This window comes from Lipotes vexillifer, unplaced genomic scaffold, assembly GCF_000442215.2.
Source record: "Lipotes vexillifer unplaced genomic scaffold, Lipotes_vexillifer_v1.1 scaffold796, whole genome shotgun sequence".
NCBI lineage: Eukaryota > Metazoa > Chordata > Mammalia > Artiodactyla > Lipotidae > Lipotes > Lipotes vexillifer.
The window spans coordinates 2,974,098-2,984,205 of NW_006773072.1; the positions used below are offsets into that span (position 1 = coordinate 2,974,098).

General features: G+C 49.6%; 1 protein-coding gene across 1 annotated transcript in view; it reads left to right on the plus strand.

Annotated features, from left to right (window-relative positions):
* The window catches only part of TG (thyroglobulin), a 249,251-nt gene that overhangs the window by 177,794 nt on the left and 61,349 nt on the right, over positions 1 to 10,108 (plus strand). The window lies entirely within an intron of this gene.

Below are 10,108 nucleotides of genomic sequence, written 5' to 3' on the forward strand. Positions count from 1 at the left end.
TTTTATCAAGGGAATGACAGAGAAAAACCACAGAGAGGGAAGTTGCTAGCAAGTGCTGTCGGTGGAGAAAGCTTCCATTCCTCCGCACGGCTGACAGCAAGCAGCCGGCAGTGTTTGTGTGACAGACTGAGTGCCTTTCAGATCCCCCCGCCCTGGCTCTCCTGAGCCCTGACCCTCAACTCTCAGGGTCCTGCCATTCGGAGCTCTTAAAACTCAGGAGTTATGTGGCTCCACAACCAAAAGGGGGTGAGAAGAGGGTACTTTCTGTTTCCACTTTCTCTCTTCTGTTGGAGTTTCTGAACATGCTCTAAGCAATGGTGACAAGTGAAAAACCCTGACAATACAGTTTGTTGGCCGCCTGCTTCCCGTGCTGCTACAGCACTCTGACACCTGCTGTTACTTTTGATTATCATAGAATCTCTGCATCCCTAACCCCATTTTGCAGAAAGGAAAACTGAGTCTCAGAGAAGGTAAGGATTTTGCCCAAGGTCACACAGCATGTAACCGGAGAGCTGGGATTTGAATGGCTGATGCTAAGTCTCCAGTTTGTTCCATAATGTTCAAATTCTGGCTCTGCACGTGCAAGCTAGGTGACCTCGGGCAAGTTCTCGACCTTTTCCTGACTGTTTCAGGGAATAATAATAAAACAACATTGGGCTGTGGCTGCAACGTTAATAGATAAAGCCTGTGAAACACTTAGAACACGACCCGGCATAAAATCCTTGTAGGTTATTGCCATTTACTGTGTGTTTTCTGTTAGTCCATAGTGAGAAAATCTTTAATTCTGGGTCTTTGTATAAGTATTTTGGAAAAGGACTTAAATGATTCCAGCATAGACGTGTCCTCCCAGGCTGCTTGAGGCACAGAGAAGAGGGCCGCTTCCTTAGACAGAACTATTCCTGTCTCCTGGGGACAAAGACAGTTGATGGGGCAGAATCCCCCAGCCGGTGTCCAGCCCACTGGGAAACTTGCATTGCAGCCCATTGTTTGTCTCCAGTTTAAGATCAAAGCCTCATGAGTTTGAAAGGGTCCCAAAGTCAGCTAGTCCAACCCCCAGCCTGGCCTTACATCCTTCCTTTGTGCATTACAGTTTCAGATACTAGAAAGATGGATGCTCTCAGAGCAAGGCCTTTCAGAGGCTGAGGGAGGTCTGCACCACTTCCTGACTGCGGGGAGGGGATAGCCTGGTATATTATGAAACAAGGAAAACCAGAGTGAGTGTTCTTTGAAAGTTAATCTATTTTAACTACTTACATGGACAGTTTATCACTTACAACTCAAGCTAAGAGATTGTAGTATCATTGTGCTGTTCCCAAGATAATGGCAAGACTTGCAAAAACTGTAAACTCATAATGCACTGCAGAACATGTGGCTGGAATGGGCCACATGCTCAAATGAGGAGTCCTGTCTTCTGATCCTGTTGGTCTTTGTGACTGGACACAGTGGGGATAGTTTAAGGGTGAGGCCCCTCCTGATGCCAGGTCAGGACCCTTCCTGCAGGCGGGGCATGTTTTAACAGCAGCTCCCCGGCTCCAGGGGGCAAGGACGAGTTTTCTTTGTCCCTGGCCGGTCCCTGGTCTGGTGTAGGCACTCCCAGAAATGTGCTCCAAAAAAGTGCTGGGGAAACCACACCCGTGGAGGCACTGGCAACCTCATTCCCTGCAGTTCAGCGTCTCCTGTGCAGGACCCTGAGCCAGTGCCCGGAGGAAGGCGGCCCACGGGGTCCCACCCGGAGGACGGGGAAGGCCACCGCCTCTGGGGCCCCACCTGAGGTTGGTCCAGGGAAGGAGCGAAGCAAGCAGACTGCCTGGGGGGCCAGCGCCCCACATGAGATGCACAGATGTTCGAGAGGCACCTGCTGCCTCCGTCCTGCTCCCAGTGCCTTTCTGGAGCCCACAGGCTCCCCAGTCCCTCAGCCTGCCTCTCTGTTGTCACCAAGGCCTTCAGGCCTCTAGAGGAAGCTCTCAGGACAGGTGGAGGAGAGGCCCAGGCAGGCCTCCGGTGCAGAGATGACCCTGAAATGTGTGCTGGCCTCGCCCCTCACTCTGCCCAGGGTCCTCACCCCCCGCCCTGTCACCTGACTCCTAGAACAATGCCACTCTGCTCCCTGCAGCCTGATGCTTGGCCTCCACGATCGGCTAGACCCCAGGGCTTGTGCCTTTCACCCCCGACCAGAGCACCAATAGACAGGCGAGCTCCCACCCCTGCAGGCATCCCAGGCCCCTTCTCTGCAGCTTGTCTTAGCCGTCCACCTACTCCGTCTTCTCCCCGAGCCACTTCCAAGCGACAGCCTCTAGCCATCATGTCCAACACTCGTCTCTACACCAACAGCTCCAGAAGAGTCGTGGGGTGAGACTTTGTTATCTATCCAAGTGAGTTCTAACTTCACCTCTCTGTCCAACAGCTTTATAATTCTTCTCTGGCATTTGTGTGCTATTTGGAGGAGTTCAGGGAATCCAATACAGAAAAACAAAACAAAACAAAAGATTGAAAATTGCATTTTACAGATGGGAAAACTGAGGTCCGTCCGAGGAAAGAAACATACCCACGGTCTCGAGATGAGAAAGTGGAGTGGAGGCTGGGAGCCCGGGTTCTCGGTCCTCTCCTTGTTTCTGTCTGGCAGGTGGGCGTAAGCTGTGAGCAGGGGCTGGGCTGGGCTGCAAGCACCGTGTCCTGCCCGCGCTTTTCAGATAAGCTCATCAGTCCAGCTGCCCCTTAGAGGTCTGCTCGCTGGCTTCCTATCGACTCCAAGTAGGAGTGAACTCATCTGAAAGAGGCTTTGATTTGAGAAGAGCGAAAGTGCCTCCAGAGACTGAGAGCTGGGGTCTCCCTGATGAAATGGCTGAACAAATCTGATTTAATCTGTGACAGTTTTACGCAGTGGCTGGAGCTGGGAGAGAGGGTATGAGAGACAAATGCTTCTAGAAACAATAAGGAGAGGAGCCAACGAGAGATGAGTTAATTGACACGCTGCGAACAGCCTTGCTTTACTTCTCCCTTTTCTTTGTGACGTCAGAGGATTGAAACTGGCCTCTGCCTCTTCGTTTTCCCACAGTCTTTGGGTCAACGCTTCTTTTTCTCTGCGTGACCTTGGGCCCCAGTTTACTCTTCTTAAAAATGAGACGAGTGGAAAAGGTGATCTCCAAAGAGAGAGCCACTGAATCCCTTTCAATTCTAGCAATCAAGACTCAGTGACCTTTGGAAAATTATTACTAAGAGAAAAGACCCACTGTCACTTTCTTATGAAGTCCCATTGGACAGAATCCAAGCCTTGTCTTTACATCCCTCAGGATCCAGGCCAGGCAGTTCAGGTGTGCTGTATGCCCACCTCCTGGTGGGCAATTAACAGACGCCACTGCCTTTTATCTTCCCAGCATCCCAGGAGGCAGAGTTTCCCAGCTCACCTTCTCTGTGTAGGGGTCAGCCAGTTAGCTCCCCTGCCCACACACCTGGGGCTGGAGCCCCGGAGACCAGGGATGCAGGGGCCTACCTTCCCCTCCTGGCTTCAGAGCCCACGTCCTTTTCCCAGGGCCATGCTGCCGTCTCCACTGGAAGCCAGGTCCCCGAGGGACTCTGTTCAGCAAATGGCTGGCCACCCTTTGAGCGGACACCTGGCGTGGAGAGGTCACAGGAATGTGGGCTGTGCCGTCTCCAGCTGGTTTCTGTTTGACCAGATCAGGGATCCTTTTGTCGTGTGCTCTGCGTTATCGTGTGGACACAGGGGCTCAGACTTCTCAGAGCCTTCCACTCCCAGGGCAGCATCCCAGGACAGCTCTGTGCATCTTATCCACTTTGTGCTTCTAAAAGCCAGGCCTCGCTGTGGGAAAGGAAGTAACCTGAACCCCTTCATCGTATGGCAAGGGGGCGACAGCTCGAGGAGCCCCAGCCAAGGGAAGGCAGGTCTGGGACAGTTGGGAAACCTTGGCGACAGTCGGAATGTGAACACCTACTTAGGGATGGAACCCTCCCTTTGGCCCTAGGTATTTCTTCCACAGAGCGTGACAGCGGGAAGCCCACCCATGTGACCTGCTTCTAAGGTGTGGGAGCAGATGGCCCGAGTGGGGACCCTCTTCACCCGTCACATCCAACCCCCCACAGCAGCAGTCATGTCAGAGCCACTGCCACCACCTTAGGTGCTCAGCCCTTCCTCTGCCAGGCACCTGGCTCGGCATTTTACAGCCTTCATCCCCTGGGTGGCTCACAGCAGCCCTGCTCTATAGGCGACATAAATTAAGTAACGTGTCCAAGGTTATACGATCAGTAAGAGGACAAATGGGTTTTAAACCAGGTCTGCCTGACTCCAAAACCCCTGCTCTCAACTGACCATGAAATGCTGTCCTGCTTCTCTGCCCTCTGGTCCAGCCCAAGAACTCAATGGAAAGTGATTTTGAAAGGTCATGAAAGCAAGCTTCGGGGACCATAAACTTTAGGGTGAAACTTCAGTCCAGGGGCCTCAGAGGTCCCGAGGGGGTCTCTTGGATGTCAGGTGGCAATGTTTGGAAGCCCAGGGCTGGGGATCTGGCTGGGAAGGGCGGGCGGGGCAGGAGGGACAGGAGAGAGAAGCCGGTTAAGGCCTGCTCAGATTCAGCTGTCATGGCCACTGTTAGGTCGCCTGGCATGGTCAGAAGGGCAGGAGTGAATCGTGTGGAATGTTTTCCAGCCTTTCAAAGCATTGTTTTAGAGAACTATTAATGCTATGGGGGAAAAAAAGAACCCAAAACAAACAAACAAAACTAGTCATGTTCATGCTGTCTCAATTTTATAAAACTTTAACATGCATATGCATATATGTAGAAAAATATTAAAGGAAATTATTGCCAAGATGTTTCCAAGGGCTCTCTCTGAGTAGTGATTTTATAGGTGAATTTCTCGATTTCGTATTTACTCCTTTCTAAAATGTCCTGATTTTTCTGAATTTTTGCCTGAATTGCTTTTATAATCAGAAGCAGAACTAGAGAAGAGCGAGGGTGCCTTGCAAAGAGGGTTTTCAAAGCAAGCAAGCCTGAGTTCAGATTCCAGCTCCCTGGCCTACTGGCTGTGTGTCCTTTAGCAAGTTATTGCACTTCTCTGAGCCTCGATTTCCAAATGCAGACATTTGAGGTATTAATACATGCCCTGAGGGGTTATTTTGAGGATTAAATTAAGGTCATATTTAAGCAGAGATAAGTTTGGTAAGATGGGGTAGCTACAGATTTACCCACGCTGGATCCCTTGGGGGTACTGGGTGGCCAGCTAGGTCACCGTGCAAGCTTGAGCAGTCCTTCCCCTCCTTGGGCCTCGGCTTCTCAAATATGATGCGGAAAGAATTGGGCCAGACAATGGCTCACAGCCCTTTTGCCTCAACTACCGTGCCCCCCACCCCCTGCCCTGTGCCCCGTGAGTGGTCCCGGGTATCCGTCCAACTGCCTTGGTACTTGCTCAGGGCTGCCTGTGGTCTGCCCTCCGCACCAGGGGCAATAAGAGCTGGGACAGGGCCTTAGCATCGGTTGGCTCCCCCGCCAAGGATCTCGCAGGATTTCCGGGGGGCACCCCACCACATCCTGACCTCGCTTGGCAGGTGCGCCACCCCTGTGACCCACATGGTTCCCTGCTCTCCTCTCCGGGCGGGTGCAGCCACAGGCGTGTCCTCCCTGCCCCCAGGCCCACCTTCTTCTGCTGCCACGCCATGGAGAAGGAGGCTGCGATACCCTCTGCGGGTTGAAACCTGTTTTAACAAAATTGCCCAGAAGCTCAATATGAAAAATAGATAAAAGCAAGCTGCCAGTTGGAGGCTGGGGGCTCAGCACTCTTGCCCCTTTATTTCTCCTGATAGGACTCCCTGATCCTGGGATATCATAAAGCACCAATTGAAACAGAGCAGTTCCGTACCCTCACATTACAAAGAAAAGGCTCAGAGAGGGCAAGCCATCTGCTCAGGGTCGCTCAGTAAGTTTGGATAAGTGCTATGACCCCCTGTCCAGCACCCTGTCCGCCACAGAGAGCCATTGCCCATTTGCCAGCACTGACCCACATGTCCACGAGCCCTTGTTCTGGCCCCTTCCACCCTTGGGTGTCCGGAAGGGGATCTCATATGCCCTCAGGATAAAAGGGAGGCTTGGCTTTACCCTAAGACCAGGGTGCATGCATCCTAGAAAACATTTTATGGTCATCTTAGGATGTCGTAGGAAGAAGCCAGATTTGGGACCTCTTGGTGCTGGGGCAAATCTCAGTTTCACCTCTTAGGAAGTCACTAAACTTCTTTCCATTGTTTTTTGTTTGTTTTTATTTAAAAAACGAGCAGAACCATATCTGCCTTGCTGGATTTTTCACGAGTGAGGATTAGAGAGTAGGTGTTACAAAACGAGCGCATTGCGGGGCAGGGGCGGGGGGCTCTCTGTGGCTCAACTCTCTGCTGACAATAACTGTGCTACAGGCAAGTGCCTTCTCCCCAAACCTATGGGATCCACGTGAAGCGGTGTCCAGCATGGAGAGGTAGGCAATACAGTCATTCCTGACATGGGTTTAACACGTCATTGAAAGCAAAATTTCAAATTTCCCCATTTCTTTTTTTTCTAGATCAGCTTTTCATACTCGGAGCCTCCCCGCCACAGCCAATACCCGGGGCTGGTGGGATATGGTACCTCCGGTCTGTGAGCCTGTTGGACACTGAACACATCTGACAAAAAAAATGGTACAAATGAGGTTCAGGCCCCAGGCCAGGTCCTGGATACCCTCATAACCTATAAGCTAACAATGAGAATCCTTGGCAATGAGAATAATCCTTGGCAATGAGAAAACAGTCGTAAAGACAATTATTTTGATGTTAGATCACACAGATACACAATTGGACAGAATAGGACAGCAGTGAATATGAAATCGGCTTTTCCTTTCATTTCAAATCTGGATGCGTGGGAAATGCAGGACTCCTTAGAAAGAGGAGGGCATCTGGACACGTGGGCCCAGGGATTGTGAAGTTAGTGATTCCTGTATTACATCACTTTTCCCAGCAAGACTTAGTTTTGCTTTTGGGTCATACACACGAACCACCAGCAAGGCTCATAAGCTTATGGAGTGAGATGAAAATTCATATCTTGCCTCCTAACGGCATTTGCATGTGCTGAGCCCCGCGTGAATCACTTGTCGAAACACACAGGTGCCTGGGGTGAGGACCTCCGAGCTACTCTTTTTCAGCTCACCATTCCATCCTTATCTCTTTGGCGTCACCTGCATTGCCCCTGAAGTAGATTATGATTCTGGCACTCACTTCTGTGATTGTTTGGTGAATGACTGTAAGTGCCGTGAAGACAGAAGTCTGTTTTCACTCAGAGCTGGAACACAGTAGACGTTCCGTAAGGAAATAAAAGGAATAGATGAAAACTGAGGAGACACTGTGCCTGGGAGAGACACACCACTGTCATTATGCCTCTTGTTTGATTGAGGAAACCGAGGCCAGAGAGTTTACATCACTTGTCCGAGTTTATCACCAAGCTGGTAAAAGAGAAGGCAGGGTTTGAACCCAGGCGTCTGGCTCCAGAGCTCGACTCTTAAGTACTCTGCTCTGAGGCATAAGGAAATGGACGGACGGTCACATAAAGCTGAATCGACCCCTTTTTATGACAAGATCACGGCACTTCTCTTGTGTGCTAGAGGGTCAGGTACATCATAGGTGTTCAGTAGATGGACAAATAGGCATATTGATAAAGTAGCATATTGGGAAGTGGGTCCTGAACCCTGGGTGCTTAGAAGTTCTGTTCAGAGAATGTAATTTTTTAGCTGACTATCCATGTGACTTGGAGGGTCTGGAGGTCTGGAAGAGTAGGGGAGATGGCACATCTGTACTTTGAGAAGGAGCGCGGCCGCCTGCCAGGGTTAACGTGAGAACTAAATTTAAAGACTTCAGTGACAACTGGTTCCCCTCTGCTCTCTGTCCTGGGCTCGGTCCCCTTCGTGGCTCACGCCACAGTTCATCATTATGTATTTGTTTCTTTAACAACCCCAGGTTATAAACTCCCTGAGAACACGATCCCATGTCTATTATATTGCTCAATGAAAAATCATTACCTAGCAGGTGCCTGGCACATAGTAAGCGCTCACTGAATTCAGTCGAGTGGATAAAATTACCATCTACAAAGTACCCAGCACAGTGCAGGCAGGCGGGGCTGTGCTTTCAGGGGCAACCTGACCCTCTCAAGGTGGCCCTCACCCCCTGAGCACAATCGGGAGGACCATTCCCACTTTCTTCTGAAGCTCCTTGAGTCTCCCCCACCTTCCCTCCCCCCTCCCCAACCCTGAGCCCCCCCCCACCCCGGCCATGGTCCCAGCTGCCTGGATGGTGCCAAGGAGGGAAGTGTGACTTTGCAAAGCTGTTTGACAACAAAAGTGAGCCACTTTGAGGCCACACAGTTTCTGTCTGTAGCTCAAGTTACCATAATGAAATGAGACCCCTCCCTTCGTGGTTCTCAGATAGGAGGAAGTGGTTCGGACCCAGTGTACTTATTTCCTTTGGAACTCTTGGCGGGGAAGGAGAGGGAGGAAGTCAGTCACACAGTACAGCCTCAATGCATATTCATTAAGGGAAGGAGAGATGGATATACGGGTGGGCAGATGGATGGATACATGTGCTTACAGGGCCCTCAGGTTGGCTGACAGGAACCAAATGCTCTAGCCTCACATGCTGGAAAATTTTAATGAGAATTTTAAGCTCCAGCTTCTTTCAGAGCTGGGGGGAAATAAATTCTTGCTGAATGTCAAATGAAAAATTAAAACCCCGCAGCATCTATTAATGCAGGAAGCTGATTGGGGTTTATTGAAATGAATCATTTCTAAGTCTTTAAGAAAGATCCACTCCCCTTGGAAATACATCACCAGCACTCGAAGCTCAGCGTGGGGAAATTTTTTCTGTAATAGGAAAATGATTTCAGTGCAATGCAAACCTACCCATCCCATGTCTGTTTCGCTTATATGAGATGGAGGAACACTTAGAAATAAGCCTTCAGAAAAATCAAGAAGGAATGTCCAGGTCATCAGCTGTGCAGTTTGACCCATCATATTTAACACAGTCTGCTACTGTTTACTGCCTAGGGATATACAAGTAACTTGGGGTACTTTAATTGTCTGGGTTAGGAATGATATTAATAGCTGCTATTTAGTATTTAGCATCTCCTACATACTGTATATAATTTAAACTTCTTACTAACACACACGGAAGCTGGTCTTCTTCTTACGAGGAAAAAACTAACTCTCAGAGAAGCAAAGTAACTTGTCCAGAGTCACTCAGTTCCCCGGCGGCTGACCCAGAACATTGGCCCAGGTGTAGCTGATTAAAACAATGGGTTTCCCTGGTCTTACTTCCCTGATTCTAGATCTGTTTAAGACGCGGGAGTCTAAATAGCTTTCAGTCTGTCTGTTCCATCGTTTGTTTTTTTTTTTTTTTATTACTATTTTTCTTGAAGTTTATTTAATTTATTTTTTATACAGCAGGTTCTCCTTAGTTATCTATTTTATACACATCAGTGCATCCGTGTCAATCCCAACCTCCCAGTTCATCCCACCACCATCCCCGCCCCGCTTTGCCCCCTTGGTGTCCATACATTTATTCTCTACATCTGTGTCTCTATTTCTGCCTTGCAATCGTTTTTTAATATTATTACTATTATATTTGTCAGAGCATGTTAAGCACTCTTGAATAGCATTTTTCCAACTGGAGACTATAGAATGCACCAGATTTTGTCAGAAATTTGATCTGGCCTTACCTCCCCAGTTTTAAAAGGACCACAGCCCCAGTTTGCGGCACCTTATAGCAAACTACAGAAAGACGATTTGCAACTGTGGGGTGTTATTTCTCCTAAGACAGGAGCACTGCTTTAAAGACACACTTTCGTCCTTCCCACACCTGCTCTCACTGAGGTAAGGCTCCCGCTTCCCCACCTCAGCCCTTGGAGCCCTCAGAGGCTCTCATCAGCTGTGTGACTTGGATGAATCACCAAGATTCATAACCTCTCTGAGCCTCATTTTCTCATTTGTCAAAAGCAAATAATCATCGTAATCTTACAGGATTGTGCCGAGGAGTGCAGGAGAATAACCTTTCATGCCACACCCCTCCCCTGCCACTCAGCTTGGCAGACTCTTT